We start from the raw sequence: 5,519 nt of genomic DNA, 5'->3' as shown, positions 1-5,519 counted from the left end.
ATTTTGGAGGCAATATTTTTGTCCAGGTAAATAATGCTCAAAGGGAAAAATAAGAAAAAAAGGATGTCAGTGTAATTATGTTTGAGTTTGTGCGAGATATATTTGCTTTAACTCTTAAGTTAGTGTAATATAGCCTTGGAGCCTGAAGTAAGCTGTAACATGGACCGTGTGTTTCTCTTTGAGGTTGATCTTTGCTCTATCTTTCCGTTAACAACCTTGTAAAAAAAAGTAATCGCTGGAATCTTACCTGGCAAGGGAGAGATCGTGATCAAAAAGGCGGTTCTCCCAGGACGAGGCAATCCCATTGCACTTCAGGTGTGCTGACGCCTGCGATGTCCCCAAATACGGGATAGTCAACTGGAAAAAAAAAGAAGACTGAAAAGCAGGACTTCTAGGGTGGTTATCTCTGGATTGCTTCCTGTACCTCGTGCTGGTGAGGGCAGGAACAGGGGGATAGGGGATATGAATGTATGGCTGAGTGGCTGGTGCAGGGAGCAGGGATTTAGATTTATAGATCATTGGGATCTCCTCTGGGGTAGGGGTGACCTGTACAAAAGGGACAGGTTACACCTTAACGAGGGGGACCAATGTTCTGGCAAGCAGGTTTGCTAGTGCTACACGTGTGGGTTTAAACTAAATAGTGGGGGGGGGGGGGGGGGGGGAGGGGTTGACAAATTGGGAATATAAAGATGGAGTTAAAGGGGAAGTGAATACAGGAAAAGTTGCAAAAGACTCCCGAATTAATGGGAAGGAAAATTCAAGAAGGGATAAGAGAGTAAGGTCAGGGCCAATAGTGACCGGTGTGAGAGGGGAGGTGAATACCAAAATTAAAGTGTTGTATTTGAATGCGCAAAGTATAAAAAATAAAGTGGATGAGCTTGTGGCTCAGTTAGATATTGGCAAGTATGATGTTGTGGCAATTACAGAGACATTGCTACAAACGGACCAGGGCTGGGAGCTGAATATTGAGGGGTACACGTCCTATCGAAAAGACAGACAGGTGGGCAGGGGGGGTGGGATCGCTCTGTTGGTAAGGAATGATATTCAGTCCCTTGTAAGGAGTGACATAGAATCAGGAGATGTAGAGTCAGTATCGACAGAACTGAGGAATTGAAAGTGTAAAAAGACCCTAATGGGAGTTATCTACAGGCCCCCAAACAATAGCCTGGACATCGGGTGCAAGTTGAAACAAGAGATAAAATTGGCATGTCGCAAAGGTACTGCTACGGTGGTTATGGGAGATTTCAACATGCAGGTAGACTGAGAAAATCAGGTTGGTATTAGACCCCAAGAAAGGGAGTTTGTGGAGTGCCTCCGAGAAGGAATCTTAGAGCAGCTTGTACTGGAGTCTACCAGGAAGAAGGCAATTCTGGATTTAGTGTTGTGTAATGAACCGGATTTGATAAAGGAACTCAAGTTAAAAGAGCCATTAGGTGGTAGTGATCATAATATGATGTTTTAATCTACAATTTGATAGAAGGGAAAATTGGAAGTGTCAACACGACAGTTGAACAAAGGGGACTATGGAGGCATGAGGGAGGAGCTGGCCAGAGTTGACTGGAAAGAGACCCCAGCAGGGAAGACGGTGGAACAACAATGGCAGGTATTTCTGGGAATAATACAGAAGGTGCAGGATCAGTTCATTCCAAAGAGGAAGACAGATTCTAAGGGGAGTAAGAGGTGACCGTGGCTGACAAGGGAAGTCAAGGACAGTATAAAAATAAAAGAGAAGTACAACATAGCAAAGATGAGTGGAAAGCCAGAGGATTGGGACTCTTTTAAAGAGCATCAGAAGATAACTAAAAAGGCAATACGGGGAGAAAAAATGAGGTACGAAGGTAAGCTAGCCAATAATATAAAGGAGGATAGTAAAAGCTTCTTTAGGTATGTGAAGAGGAAAAAAACAGTTAACACAAATGTGGATCCCTTGAAGACAGAAGCAGGTGAATTTATTATGGGGAACAAGGAAATGGCAGATGAGTTGAACAGGCACTTTGGATCTGTCTTCAATAAGGAAGACACAAATAATCTCCCAGATGTTCTAGTGACCAGAGATCCTAAGGTGACGGAGGAACTGAAGGAAATTCACATTAGGTGGGAAATGGTGTTGGGTAGACTGATGGGACTGAAGGTTGATAAATCCCCGGGCCTGATGGTCTGCATCCCAGGGTAATTAAGGAAGTGGCTTGAGAAATAGTGGACCATTTTCCAATGTTCTCTAGATTCAGGATCAGTTCCTGTGGATTGGAGAATAGCTAATGTTATCCCACTTTTTAAGAAAGGATGGAGAGAGAAAACAGGAAATTATAGACCAGTTAGCCTGACATCGGTGGTGGGGAAGATGCTGGAGTCAATTATAAAAGAAGAAATTGCAGAACATTTGGATAGCAGTAACAGGATTGTTCCGAGTTAGCACGGATTTACGAAGGGGAAATCATGCTTGACTAATCTTCTGGAATTTTTTGAGGATGTAACAGGGAAAATGGACAAGGGAGAGCCAGTGGATGTAGTGTACTTGGACTTTCAGAAAACCTTTGATAAGGTCCCACATAGGAGATTAGTGGGCAAACTTAGAGCACATGGTATTGGAGGTAGGGTACTGATATGGATAGAAAATTGGTTGGCAGACAGGAAACAAAGAGTAGGGATAAATGGGTCCCTTTCAGAATGGCAGGCAGTGACTAGTGGGGTACCGCAAGGCTCGGTGCTGGGACCGCAGCTATTTACAATATACATTAATGACTTAGATGAAGGGATTAAAAGTAACATTAGCAAATTTGCAGATAACACAAAGCTGGGTGGCAGTGCGAAATGTGAGGAGGATGCTATGAGGATGCAGGGTGACTTGGACAGGTTGTGTGAGTGGGCAGATGCATGGCAGATTCCGTTTAATGTTGATAAATGTGAGGTTAACCAGTTTGGTGGTAAGAACAGGAAGGCATATTATTATCTGAATGGTGTCAAGTTAGGAAAAGGGGAAGTACAATGAGATCTGGGTGTCCTAGTTCATCAGTCGCTGAAAGTAAGCATGCAGGTACAGCAGGCAGTGAAGAAAACTGATGGAATGTTGGCCTTCATAACAAGAGGAATTGCATATAGGAGCAAAGAGGTCCTTCTGCAGTTGTACAGGGCCCTAGTGAGACCGCACCTGGAGTATTGTGTGCAGTTTTGGTCTCCAAATTTGAGGAAGGACATTCTTAGTATTGAGGGAGTGCAGCATAGGTTTACGAGGTTAATTCCCAGAATGGCGGGACTGTCGTATGTTGAAAGACTGGAGTGACTGGGCTTGTCTACTCTGGAATTTAGAAGGACGAGAGGGGATTTTATTTAAACATATAAGATTATTAAGGGATTGGACATGCTAGAGGCAGGAAACATATTCCCGATGTTGGGGGAGTCCTGAACCTGGGCTACAGTTTAAGAATAAAGGGCAGGCCATTTAGAACGGAGATGAGGAAAAACTTTTTCACTCAGATAGTTGTGAATCTGTGGAACTCTCTGCCTCAGAAGGCAGTGGAGGCCAATTCCTTGGATACTTTCAAGAGAGAGCTAGATAGAGCTCTTAAGGATAGCGGAGTCAGGGAGTACGGGGAGAAGGCAGGAATGGGGTACTGATTGAGAATGATCAGCCATGATCAAGGTGAATGGCGGTGCTGGCTCGAAGGGCCGAATGGCCTACTCCTATTGTTTATTGTCTATTGTCTATAATCGTGTCAGGGGAAAAGTGGGAGAGAAGATTGTTCTCATGTCTGCATCTGTAAAAAGTGAACACTTTGTGCCAAAGTTACAGGTTTATCCACATAAATATGTGACTTACTTTGAGAAAAGAACGATCTACGAACTTCAGAAAAGCAGTGCTGGTTGACTTATTTTTTCCACACCATTTTAAACATTTTAAATAATGTTTTTGAAAGGTTGTAAACACTTTTAAAAGTGTTTATTTTAAGGCTATTCAAATGGTGTAAGCAGGAAAACATAGATTGCCATATGTGCCAGTCGATAAATAAATGCAGACAATGACAGTGTGATGTAGGATTGCAGTAGACGAACCCTTTGTGATTACAAAGGTACATGTGTTGCTGGGTCAAGTTGCCGTATTTAGCACTGCAAACTTTCTCTCCAATTAGTATGCCAAAGATGTTGATCCAATATTTGTTGTTCCCAGTAGTTAATGTTGAATCTCTTTAGGGATGTTCTCAAGTGTAATGGATCCCCCTTCTCTGTCCGCCACGTGATCCTTTGCTCTCAGTCAGCTCTCCATAAAGTCGTTGCTTTGGTGCAGTGGTCTAGTTTAGTTTAGTTTAGTCACAGGGTGAACGTACAAACTCCACACAGCCGGAACTTAATAAAATCATGAGAGGAATAGATTGGGTAGCTGCACGGAGTCTCTTGCCCAGAGTAGGTGTATTGAGGACCAGAGGACATAGGTTTAAGGTGAAGAGGAAAAGATTTAATAGAAATCTGATGCGTAAGGGGGTGGGTGTAAGGAACAAGCTGCCAGAGTACATAGTTGAGGCTGGGACTATCCCAACTTTTAAGAAACAGTTAGACAAGTACATGCATAAGACAGGTTTGGAGGGATATGGACCAAATGTGGGCAGTTGGGACTTTTGTAGCGAGGACATGTTGGCCGGTTTGGACAGGTTGGGCCAAAGGGCCAGTTTCCACACCGTATTAATGTATGACTTTATGACCTGTAGTCAGAATCAAACCTGGGCAAGCATACAGATTTATTTTGCACCATTGGTGGCTGGAAATGGGTCTGAAAAGTATCCATTATCCATTATTCTGGCAATCATAACATCACAGAGTCGTCAGACAATTGTATTGCACTCTTTGGAGCAGCTGTACTTTTCCTTGACCTTCCATGGACCCTCACGGCCAACAGTATCAAAGCTTTAGTGAGATCAGAAATGGTGCTGCAGAAGTGCAGTATTGTTTCTCGCACTTCTCTTTGAGTTGTCTTACTGTGTTGATCATATCTACCGATCTGCATCCTTCACAAAGACCACATTGGTTTTAAGGAACTGGGCCTCGCTCATCGTGAGTGACCAATCAGTCTGTTTAACAGGCGTTTAGCAAGGATTTTGTCAGCATTTTAGAATAAAGAGATTCCTCTGTGGTTATTGCAGACTTGGCAGCTCAGAAGTTGTAAGAGCAGAATTAGGCCATGCGGCTCGGCAAGTCTACGTCGCTATTCAATCATGGCTGAACTATCTTTTCTTCTCAACCCCATTCTCCTGCCTTCACCCCATAACTCGTGACACCCATACTAATCAAATAGCTTTCAATCTCCACCTTAAAATTATCTATTGACAATTGACAGCCATTTGCTTTAGGTGGGTAACTGAGCCATCGCTGAAGTGCTGGAGTGCTTTTTCCTTTTTTCTAAAACATCTGACATTGCTCTGTCAGGTTCTCAATTAACAGTGGGGCCCCTTCTTTAAAGACATCTGATGGAATAGCATCTGCTCCTGGAGCCTTTCCACATGATAATTGTGACACTATTATTGGACAGG

General features: G+C 43.3%; 1 pseudogene; it reads left to right on the top strand.

Moving 5' to 3' along the window:
- The first annotated feature begins 239 nt into the window (after positions 1-239).
- Positions 240-367, top strand: LOC144611083 (U1 spliceosomal RNA; annotated as a pseudogene).
- Positions 368-5,519: the final 5,152 nt, after the last annotated feature.

Source organism: Rhinoraja longicauda, chromosome 2 (assembly GCF_053455715.1).
Source record: "Rhinoraja longicauda isolate Sanriku21f chromosome 2, sRhiLon1.1, whole genome shotgun sequence".
Lineage (NCBI taxonomy): Eukaryota > Metazoa > Chordata > Chondrichthyes > Rajiformes > Arhynchobatidae > Rhinoraja > Rhinoraja longicauda.
This window is presented reverse-complemented; position numbering and strand designations above follow the sequence as displayed.